This window comes from Sinocyclocheilus anshuiensis, unplaced genomic scaffold, assembly GCF_001515605.1.
Source record: "Sinocyclocheilus anshuiensis isolate Anshui unplaced genomic scaffold, SAMN03320099.WGS_v1.1 scaffold527, whole genome shotgun sequence".
Classification (NCBI taxonomy): Eukaryota; Metazoa; Chordata; class Actinopteri; order Cypriniformes; family Cyprinidae; genus Sinocyclocheilus; species Sinocyclocheilus anshuiensis.
In genome coordinates, this window is record NW_015548227.1 from 964,642 (window position 1) to 977,413 (window position 12,772).

Here is a 12,772-nt window from a genome sequence, read left to right on the forward strand (position 1 = left end):
TAAGACTGGTTTTGTGCTCCAGGGACACATATTTTGTAACATTATAAATGTCTGTGATAACAGATAAAAGTGATCATTTCTTAAAAAAATAAAAATAAAAAATCTTACTGACCCCAAACTTTTGAACAGTATTTTTGTATAAATAATTAATATTTTTATGTGTTTTTTCTATTAAAATTATACCAAACTATACACTATAAAAATGTTTTGTTGTATTTTTTTTGTAAATAAAGCATAAAACAGATTATTGCAGTAAAAATAAAAATACCATTTCAGTCTTTCCACTTAAAAATGTCATGTTTATTTCAACGTATAACTTGTCATTTCTTTGTAATTATTTTTAAGATTTACTAGTAATTTCTGAGTGAAAATTCTAAATCCTACACCAGTTTTATTTTAGTGTAGTTAAGCATACAATTATGCTAATAATCTTTAGGTTTTTGGAATGTAGTTACTATATCTATATATATCAAACATCCTTTGATGCTCCAAACACAGTTTAACCATATGAAAGCAATGTTGTTTGTACAGTAAATGGTGAAAAAAAAGAGCAGAGTTTATTTGTGGCCCGATGAGGTGACAGTCTGTGCTGTGAAGCATAAGCAACTGAAAGCCAAACAGACATTATCAACTGCAGACTTTTACACGGCTTCCTGGCAGGCCTCTCCTGGGGAAAAGTGTGTGCCGTTCGCTCACAGAAAGGATCTCTACGGCCTGACATAGAGAACACTGTAATTGGTATTTGTGGCAAGAGGCTAGCGGCCAAGGCCTCCCATCTCAAGTACAAGATAAGGATTTCTGCATGCAATTACAGTTAATGCCGCATTTAGCGAGGCACGGAGGATAGGGTTTAGCGGGTACATACCTAGAGAGTGCTGGAAAATACAGACCACAAAGTCACACATACACACACAGTTTAACCATATGAAAGCAATGTTGTTTGTACAGTAAATGGTGAAAAAAAAGAGCAGAGTTTATTTGTGGCCCGATGAGGTGACAGTCTGTGCTGTGAAGCATAAGCAACTGAAAGCCAAACAGACATTATCAACTGCAGACTTTTACACGGCTTCCTGGCAGGCCTCTCCTGGGGAAAAGTGTGTGCCGGTCGCTCACAGAAAGGATCTCTATGGCCTGACATAGAGAACACTGTAATTGGTATTTGTGGCGAGAGGCTAGCGGCCAAGGCCTCCCATCTCAAGTACAAGATAAGGATTTCTGCATGCAATTACAGTTAATGCCGCATTTAGCGAGGCACGGAGGATAGGGTTTAGCGGGTACATACCTAGAGAGTGCTGGAAAATACAGACCACAAAGTCACACATACACATGTGTTCACATGTGTGTGCAACAGTTTTACAGCTATAAGAACAATAAGTCATTTTATGAACAATAAAAGGTGTCACTTTTAAACTAACCATGCTGATTGTTTATTTGGCATTTGGGACTTTTTCAAAATGGAGGTTTGGGGTGAGCTGCCAAACACTGGATGAGAAGAGAGAGAGAGTCTGCAAGCAAGCAACATGCAACTAAAACATTCTCATTATAATCAATGATACTGTGTAGACTGCAAATATGCTGCATGGTTTTCTTGATGAAATGATGCAGAGAATTAATAAACGCAACAGACTTTAAAGCTGCAACTATAAACTTTGCAATGCTTTTCATGAAATTAAAATTTACCCTAATTATTTACTTATTTTAAATAAATCTTTTTGCGAATGACTCATCTGAGCACATTATTCTAAAGACAAAGGTCATTCTTGTATTTTTGTCTGTTTTTTCAGTACAAATATCTAAACATTGTTAAATCAAGAAACATTTACTACTTAAAATACGTCTTAAGTCTTGTTATCTGATACATTTATCAAATTTGTTTGAAAAGGGAACAAATAGCAGCCAATGGCGTAAGAAAAGTAAACTTAATTCAAAGGGCAAACAATATTAAATTGAAACAATCTTTCTTTTCTCAGTGAAAAAAAGACAAGTGTTTGTTGTAAAGAAGGTGTTTCTGTCATGTTAAGATACTTGTTCTTCTCCAATCAATGCTGGATCGATACAATGTAGTCCTGCATCTTGTTTCCATTTAATATTTTGTTTCAAATTGGCTGCAAAAGGCATTTCAACATCTGTGCTTAAACAGGTTGCAGTTTTCACATGTTGTAAGTGTTTCAAGTTTCAATGCGGAGCATATTTTTGCTGGCCATTGCATGCTAATAAACCCATTTATCAACACAATCTTGTGCAACATTGGCTTTTACGTAACATACAATAATAAAGTGAACTACTCACCTATATCAGGCTTGATGCAAATTCTACACACTTTCTTCAAAAGTGATTTTATGATGTCTAAAATGCCTTTGCTGCTCGTTACTGTCTCTCAGCGTGTGGTGGGATTGAAAAGATCATGCAGCACCGCGTTTCACCAGTGGGGGCCAACAGGAGATGAAAAAAACCTGATTGTCAAAGAAATACAATCATGTATGAGGCGCCATGTAGGATTTAAATCAAACGTAGCTTATCAATACGTACATAAAACAAGTGCATATACACCTATAAATTACTCACATATACATGTATACTATTGGATGTTCAAAAATACATATATGAAATACACGTGCACACTAATATGAAATCCATGCCAATACATATTATGTTAGTAATGAATGCATACACTTGTGAATAACTTGCGTATACATACAAAGTTGACGCATGCATACACCTATAGACACTCGCTTATACATAAACTCGATCCGTGCATATACACCTACAACACCACACGCACATACATATAAACTCGCTGCATGCAGACTCACCTATACATACTCGCATATACATATAAACTTGATCCATGCATATATATATATATACCTATAAACACTCGCACATACATACAAAATAAAATTCACTAACGTATACAGTTCAGATAAGAAAGACGTATACTTTAGTTGTGTACATACATATATATGCAAGTGATTTCATATGTGGATGTGCGTGAACTTTTCAGTGCAAACGGAAGGCATTTCAGTGTAAAAGGAAGTCTTCAAATGATGTCTTCTTCATGCCGATCGACATGAATTTCAGAGTGACCTTAATAGCTGTGACGTTTGTTAGTGCTTTATTTGCGTGTGCAAGTTGCAATGAAGACGATATAGTCGATTTCTTTAATAGAGCATTACAGTGCCTAACGCGTATACAGCAAGAGCCGAGAGAGACACTTTATCGAGATTTAGATAACCATGCCAGAACAATTAACAGTCTTCTGTCCGTGGTTCGTTATGATCAAAATGCCGAAACCAGAGAATGCATCGTTATTCTCGAGACGCTGTACCTCACACTGCGCCAAATCACACATCCGCTTGATATTGGAAGACTTGCTGGAGCTAGACTAAGAGCAGTCCCACCACCTACATCTATCACAGGCAACAGAGGTCGTCCGAGATATGACATTTCGTATGAGCAACTGTGCCATTGTCTGCGGCTTGGGTTTAACTGGCAGGGAATCGCATCGTTATTAGGAATAGACCGCCGCACGTTGTTCCAGCACAGGCAGCGTCTTGAGACCGTTGGAGTTTGCAGAACTGTCTAACTATGAGTTGAACACACTTGTCAGACAGATTTTGCAAAGAACCCCAAATGCAGGCGAGACCTACATTCTGGGCAGTCTCCGGTCTCGCTCTATCCGCATCCAGCGTTGGAGGGTGAGACAGTGTTTACATGAGATAGATCCTATTGGAAGGTCACTCAGGCGCCGACGTGCTGTCAGAAGAAGAATTTATTCTGTGCAAACTCCTAACCAACTCTGGTATGTCCAGCAGTTATTTGACAACTTCATAAAAATATCCCTTAAAATGAACTAATGTTAATGAATTAAGTATGGTATTTATGTTGTAATATAAATCATCCCGCAAAAATCATGTAAGCAACACTTTTACTAAACGATGGTTAATTTTCCTATTCCACGTGACATTATAAAACAATTAGAACAGTACAATTAAACACTTCAAAAATATAAGCTACTAATGAATTATCTCTCTTAACAGGCACATAGACGGAAACCATAAACTGGTCAGAGGAGGACTGCGCACCAATGGAACTGGTGGAGAATTGAGCTCTTGTGGGGCATTGAACTCTGGTGGAGGACTGAAAAGTAATGCTGTGAACTGAAAACTAATAAGAAATGTACATTAGACAAAGACCAAAAGTGCTAGAAAATAAATGAACCAAGTCAAAGAAGGCACTCACCGAGTTTTGTGTGGAAGACTGGTCATTCAAGTCAATTGTCACATTCTCTTCAGAAGCAGGACCTGATGACTGGTAGACCCTTTCACCAGGCATGTCAACCTCAACGCAGCTGTCATCAGAGCAGTCTGTTTCAGCCTTGGAAAATAATACAGCACAGATGGGATCTCTTGTTAAGCAATGTATTTTGCATAGTTTGTAGTATTGTTGCCACTTCACAAGAGTTTTTAACAGTGATTGCAAATGTGAAAATGAATTAAAAAAAAAGAAAGCTAAAAGTCAGTCATGAAGCATAAAACAAGTTAACATTGCATAACATACATTTAGACACTACTGGAAAATAATACAGCACAGATGAGATCTCTTGTTAAGCAATGCATTTTGCATAGTTTGTAGTATTGTTGCCACTTCACAAGAGTTTTTAACAGTGATTGCAAATGTGAAAATGAATTAAAAAAAAAGAAAGCTAAAAGTCAGTCATGAAGCATAAAACAAGTTAACATTGCATAACATACATTTAGACACTACAGTTGTGCTCATAAGTTTGCATACCCCTTGCAGAATGTACAAAATGTTAATAATTGAAACAAAACAAGAGGGATCATGAAAATAGCATGTTATTTTTTATTTAATACTGTCTTGAATGAGCTATTTCACATAACAGATGTTTATATATTCTCCACAAGACAAAATAATAACTGAATTATTAGTTAATAATGCATTGTGTTTCCTTCTTGAGCATCAGTAAATATTTTCACCTTTTGTAATAGTTATGTATGAGTCACTAAATTGTCCTCAGTGTTAAAAGATGGATCTCAAAATCATACAGTCACTTTTGGAAAGGGTTCAAATATGCAGAAGATGCTGGAAAACCAAAGAATGTGCAGGAGCTGGAGGATTTTCAGCAGGCAGTTGAACTGCTCAGGATCAACATAGAGACTCATGAACAACTATCACAAAATATAAAAACAGTCGTGGATCATCCAGGAAACGACACACAGTATTAAGATTGTCTGTCTCTGTGTGTGTGTCCCTCCCCAGTGCCAGAGCAGATTTTTTTCTTACCTTTTTCTAGATCGAGACTGCCAATTACCATACTGCTGGCGAGTGTGATATCGTGGTCCGTGAACTTCGCCGGCGGATGATGTTGGCATCGTTTGCCTGTTATTGATGCTTTGTACACCAGGCGTCGATGGCCGAAACAAAGTGCGTGATTCAGATTCTGTTTCTGACTGCAGTTGAGCAGAAGGTGACACATTGGATTCAGCTGAATTAGCAACTGATCTTATAATAGTGGGCGAAGCAAGAACATTATGCAAAATGCTAATTGCTTCAGTTGTACGATCCCTGTCCATGATTGCAAAAGCGGCAATTACACAGGTTACTTCCGTTTACGCTCAAACGACTTCCTTTTACGCTGAAATGTCTTCCTTTTACACTGAAATGCCTTCCGTTTGCACTGAAGTTCACGCACATCCACATATGAAATCACTTGCATATATACGTATGTACACAACTAAAGTATACGTCTTTCTTATCTGAACTGTATACGTTAGTGAATTTTATTTTGTATGTATGCGCGAGTGTTTTATTCATGTGTATGCGCGCATCGAGTTTATATGTATGTGCGAGTGTTTATAGGTATATATATATATATGCATGGATCAAGTTTATATGTATATGCGAGTATGTATAGGTGAGTCTGCATGCAGCGAGTTTATATGTATGTGCGTGTGGTGTTGTAGGTGTATATGCACGGATCGAGTTTATGTATAAGCGAGTGTCTATAGGTGTATGCATGCGTCAACTTTGTATGTATACGCAAGTTATTCACAAGTATATGCATTCATTACTAACATAATATGTATTGGCATGGATTTCATACTAGTGTGCACGTGTATTTCATATATGTATTTTTGAACATCCAATAGTATACATGTATATGTGAGTAATTTATAGGTGTATATGCACTTGTTTTATGGATGTATTGATAAGCGAAGTTTGATTTAAATCCTACATAATGTATCAGTTCAGAATACTATCATGAGCTTAAAGTTCATTACAGTGTAACTTGACTCCTGAAATCAGTCAGTCTAATGGAGCACTACAATCTTCATATATTTTTCATAAACACTATAATGAATTCTGCAATGATGAAATCAAACTACTAACAAACACCCGCAAGTATTTTGGTGTCCGAATTTGGAAACTAAGCAGAGACGAAAATACTGAGCTGAACTGCCATCCAAGTTCATTTTAGAGTTCTAATTAGAAGTTAACACTTGTTTCATTTGTCTATTTTTGATGCTCCCCAGGTATTTTAGGAGAAACATCTGAGTCAAAGTTGATATTTAAAATTAAACATGACTGAGCCGTTACAGAAGTGAAAAAGGAAAAGAAAGCACTTTAAAGGCATATGCTCATTAAAAGATCAGCGATGGCACGTAAGGTAAAGCTTTGTTTACAACAATGAGCCCAGGAGTAAATAAATGCAGGGAGAAGCAGGGGGTTAATGTGTCTGTGGTTTGGCTCAAGTGGCCGCCCGGAGCAGGAGTCAGAACATCATTAAACTTAATGGATAGGATGTGGTTTCCCTCTGGAGCTGTAGAGTCACCACAGGGAGAAAGACACGCTGCTCAGGTGAACTGAACCTCCCTATAATGCTCCACGACTGGACCATGGAGGCCTCCAGTCACTCTTAACTGATTGGTCAGCTGAAACGGCCAATGAAGTTGAGTAGATCTTACTAGCCTGTGATCTTTGGCCATCGGATGAGATGCATCACATACTCTGTGGTTTTTCATGGAAGGCATTTCCAAGACAAATTTATGGACTGATGAAAGATCTTATGATGAAGCTGAAATCACTTTTAGAAAGAGGTTGTTAAGGTCGCCGTAGAATCTGTGCCACACATTTGATGAGATCCCAGAGGAAAGTTTTATTGCGTAAAGATTGCTGCTTCATGGCTCAGTCATGTTTCATTTAAATATTGACATTGTTACTTGAAAAACATCTTGGGAAAAATAAAAAGACTTAAGTGAGTTAAATGTTGACGTACAGTATGATAACAGATAACCCGGGTTCATTGGTAAAACATGCCTTTGGCGGGATTTCTGCAAAACGATATTACATTGCTTCTTGCACGTTTTGCAACACTTTTGAAGTGAAATGTCCAGCGAGTGGTGTTAAAAGTTTTATCCAAAACTGATGAATATGAATCTGGCAGTGTTTTATTACATCAGTTCAGTTGTTGTACTGTACATATCACAGCAGTCTGGATATAAAATGTTTGTTTCTTCAATAACACCTTTGGAGAAATAAAAATACCAAAGTGAGTTAAATGTTGATGTAAAGCATGAAAATAGATAAGCCAGATTCATTGGAAAAACGTGCCTGTTGCGAGATTTCTGCAATATGATATTAATGTTGCTTCTTGCACATTTTAAGTCACTTTTAAGTCACATGTGAGTGGCACTAAAAGTGCATTCTTTAACCTAAACAGACAAATATATTAAGGTTTTTCTTTTTTTGCTTTTAACAAACAGGGAATCATTAATATCATGAATATTATATTATGCAGTTGTAAGTGTAGAAAACAAGATTTTACACAGCCATCATTTGTGAATATTGTGAACAAAGTGATCAGCTGAATAATTAACCGACTACATAAGACATATAAATGTATGAATATATACACATACACACACATCCATATAACATGCATCCAAACACCTATATAAACATAAACATAAGTACACATAAATACAAACCCCTTATACATTACATACACATTACACATGTCCATTCCTAACCGTGTATGCTCGCAAATTCTTAAATGCATACATACTTACAACCCTATGCCTATATTCAAACACTTGACAGTGGAAAATAATTAAACTAATTAAAACATTTATTAAGTTACTAGTGACAGTCTTATCTCTTAGGATACTGATTGTTCCCTTTAACATTAACATAAGCAAGAACTAAACGAAAGGCGGTAAAACAATAATCTAATTGTCGGAAATCATATAGATTCTCGTTGAAAAATGAATGAGCAATATGTAAAATTATTTGAAACACTCAGAGTGCACCCCTAAAGCTTGACCACTAAGTCAAGTCAAGTCAAGTCACCTTTATTTATATAGCGCTTTTAACAATACAGATTGTGTCAAAACAGACCACTAAGCCATTAAGAAGTTATAAGTCAAGATTGTTAATTAAGGATTTTATTGGGTTCCATATTTTTGCAAACATCTTTTGTCTAACATCTCAGCTCTTCTAGGGGTAACACATAACTTAGGTCCCTAAGCCAAATTTCAAATACAGGCATAGACTCAGACTCCATTTCTGTAAAATTGCCTTCTTTGCTAAGATCATGCATAAAGAAATAGCTTGTGACACATATTTACTTCCTATATCCGAGGTATCTCCAAAAATGCCCAATTTTGGCTCAGGTGGCAAATCAATTTTATATGCTTCCGAGATATATCTATATATACTCCGCCAGAATGGTCTAATTTTATGACAAGACCAGAATGCATGAGACAACGTACCTTCTGAGATTTTACATTTGTTACATATAGAGGATACATTTGGTAAAATCTTATGTGTTTGAATTGGATTACAGTATGCCTTGTGTTAATAGAGCATTTATGAAATTCATTAAGACAGCCTTCCCATGACTCACCAAACAATTCTATACCAAGTTCCTTTTCTCATTCTTGCCTAATATGATCAGTGTTTACATTGACCTTATCCAGTAGTAAAGCATAAAAGAAAGAAACAGTGCCTCATTCTATTGGACTGTGATTGCATAGAATTTCAAGAGTTTGATGTAAAGTTATGTTTTCAAAACCAGTGAAATGTTTCCTAGTAAAATCCCTAATTAGTAAATACCGGGAAAAAATCTGTCGATAAAAGATCATATTTTAATTTAAGTTGACTAAATGAGCCAAATGTATTATCAATATATAAGTCTCTTATGGAAAATAAACCCTTTTGCTTCCACTGGGAGAAAACCTTGTCTTGAAAGCCAGGGGTAAAGTCATAATTTTTACAAATTGGGCTTTCCAAATATACTGTATATGTGGAAGATCCAAAAATGATTTAATCTGCTTTAATCTGATTTAGCATATTTTCATTAAAAAAACCTTGAATCCATTTTTATTGGACTACTCAACAAAGCTTTAGAAGTGCATTTACCTATATTGTGATTATGATTCCTGAATGTTTAAATGAATTATGAGCAATTTTAAATGGAATAGAATTTAAAAAAATTGTGTCAATATCCTCAGTTAGGGGCTTTAACTCACTTTTGTCTCAAATTTGTTGTAAAGCCTGACAATTTATTAAATGATTCTAAAAGTTTCAAAAGAGGTCGAATAGACATTTCTGGCTTTGCTATACACAAAAGGACATAATTTGCATATAAAGATATATATTGGGTCTATCATTAATTAAAGTAGGGGCAATTTCAACATTCTGCCTGGCACTTTCTCCCAAGGGTTCCATCGCTAAATAGATGGGGGAGAGAGGACAGCCTTGGCGTGTTCCTCTGTATAGTGGGAATGAGGCTGAAAATGTAAAGTTTGTAAGGACAGAAGCTTTTGGATTAGCATAAGGGTTAGGAAATCAAGCATGCTTTTGTTATATGTTTTGTATATTATAAAGACGTCTCAAGTTTGATTGTATGTGCCGACTTGGCATAAATCCAGTCTGATCCTGATTTATGATTGAACAGATATACTGTTGCAGTCTATTAGCTATGACTTTACGAATAATTCTTGCCTCTGTTGGAATAAGGGAGACTGGATGATATGATGATAACTTCATTTTATCCCATCTGGGCTTAGGAATTAATACTAGCATTATACAGTGCTGGGGGGAGTTTCAATTGAGAGAATGAGTGATTGATTGATCATACGGAGAAACACTGGGGCAAGACTCTCCCAGAATTTTTTGTAATATTCTGCACTAAACCCGTCTGGGCCTGCACATTTATTATTAGGGAGGTTATTAACAACTTTGTTGACCTCATTTAGAGTAATTTCCTTCTCCAACATTTCAACAGCTTCTTCACTTATTTGCGGAAGATTAATAGATAAGAATTTATTTCATTTATATAATTTATCCGTTTGGGATCAGTTATTATTTCCCCACTCTCTGTCCGAATCTTATGAATGACTCTAGATGCTTGGGACTGTTTAAGCTGTCGAGTTAGAAGATTTTGAGGCTTTTCACCTAATTCAAAATGGCGTTGTTTAAGTTAATTTAAGTTGTTTAGCAATTTTTTTGGCAAGAATAGAATTATATTCTATTACATTATATTCACTTCTCAATGTTTAGTAAGCGTGTTTAGTAAGCAACAATCTGCCCTGTAATAATAATTTGTGTGAAAATGAAAAAAGGTTAGTGTTTTACTGCCACTAGTAATCATTTTAGCTGGAAATTGCAGTGAATTATGTGTACAGTTTAACTGTAGACCTTAGGGTAGAGCTATATTTAATTTCTGACAGGACTGAAAATGAAAATGTGAGGGATAGAAATACAGTGCATTCAATGGATTGTTCTGTTGTATAACATCAACTGTTCAGCTGACAAAATGTCTTTACACAAAGAAAGAAAAAATAAATACATTTAGCAGAAAAAAACTCCATAAAACAGTTTTGAAAGTTCTGAGTTCTGAAAGATACATCTAGCATCTTTATACAGTGCGCACCATTGTAAAATGTCTATCCCTCACAGCCTTGCTTTCATCCACCTTAAATTCAATATTGCATCTAACCTGATTAAGGTGTATGAGCCTAGTTTAAAAATGACCATACCTCATTAATTTAAACCTGAAAGAATTGGACAAAAAAAAAAAAGTTCATAATTAGATCTCTGATTCTGATTGCAGACAAATCTATGCACAATTTGAGACATTGTTGAGATCTGAAACTCTAGACGAGACATGTGAGACTACTGAGGTCTTTTTCTCAGAAGAAAAAAATGATTGTCTAGGAGAAACAGTTAAGGAGATCTCATATGAGACTAACTTTTAAACTTGCTGTTGAAAGAACAGTTAACCAAACCATTGACGATAGCCATTAACTTCCATATAGTATTTTTTTCCATAACATGCAAGTCAATGGCTACCAGCAATCAACATTCTTTTGCTCAAAAGAAAAAAGAAACTCATCCAGGTTTGGAACAACTTGAGGGTGAGGATGAACTATCTTTTTAAATTCAATATGACAGTCTGTTATCAAGTGATTTTTGGTTGAACGCGACCCTCAATCGACATGAGGATGTCATTTTTTAGGATTTCGAGTTGCCGAGCTCTCTGAAAATGTTTTTCCGAGAATTTATAGCAGCAGGAAAGATGTACATATTTTCATGAAACGCACAAACTGCGAACATCGCACATGTCGACAAGAGCAGATTTACTCATGCTTGCTTAAGCTTGCTGCGCTGAGACCGCACTCATGGTTTCAGGACGAGGAAGGGATGATTGGACATTTGACAAATTGTACCCTGTGCACCAGGCCTCCCAGACACCCATATGACTTACATTGTCTGTGTCTTTTCAGCGCTGGAGAGGCAGGGAGTGTGTTGGGGCAAGGCGTACAGCACACACACACTGTGGGAGGCAGAAAAAGGGCCGTAACGGGGTTGACGGCTGCTGGATTATTTTCATTTCCATGGAGTTCTGCAGTGCGTCTTATTGTGTCTACCCCGCTTTTACGTGTGTGTTTGTGTGTGTGTGAGTGCTATCAGCAGCCTTTTTTGGCCCGTGGCCTATTCTCACAGTGATTCATGACAAAGGTAACTGTGGCCAGCCCCCACAATGCTTTGCTCCCCAGCTCCCAGGCAACAGGCAGTTCCCCTCTCTCTTTCTCTCTTAGCTGGGAAATACCTAATGAGATTTTATGGCCAGAAATCTGGCAAAATTTACAGTTATTGTGATAACCCACGAGTCCAGCAACAATTTAGGCAGGCAGATATATAGCTGTTTTAATAAGGACTGATTTAGTGTTATTGCTGCTAAAGGATTCCTTTCACAGTAATAGTTACAAACCGCCCCCTGTGCAATTAAACCGGTCGACTTGATGGAGCACTTTCAAACATTGAGTAGGACGCTGCTTTTTCCCAACACCTCTCTCTCTTTCCTGGTCTTGTCCTTAGCACTCATCTCTTTCCTCCACAGCTACAGTACCTCCGAACAGCAGACCAAGTCTACATTCACACTACAAGCCAATTCTGACTTTTGCTCAACTTAGATTGAACTTTTAAATGTGGCCCATATTAGTCATTGGTCTAAGTAAAATTTTTCTAATTGAATACATTAAAAACACACCCACACCACCAACCCTACACCTAACCCTAACCCTTACAGGAAACTTTGTGCATTTTTAGATTTTCAAAAAACTTAATTCTGTGTGATTTATTAGCTTGTTTACCTCAATTTAGGTCCCCACCATGACATGAGGCCCCATGAGTCTGTATTCAGGTTTAAGTCCCCACCAGAATAGAAAAACAGGTACACATCTCA

At 36.6% G+C, this 12,772-nt stretch overlaps 1 pseudogene; it reads left to right on the plus strand.

Annotated features, from left to right (window-relative positions):
- Positions 1-2,979: 2,979 nt before the first annotated feature.
- LOC107654406 (uncharacterized) overlaps positions 2,980-12,772 on the plus strand; it is a 30,210-nt pseudogene continuing 20,417 nt past the window's right edge.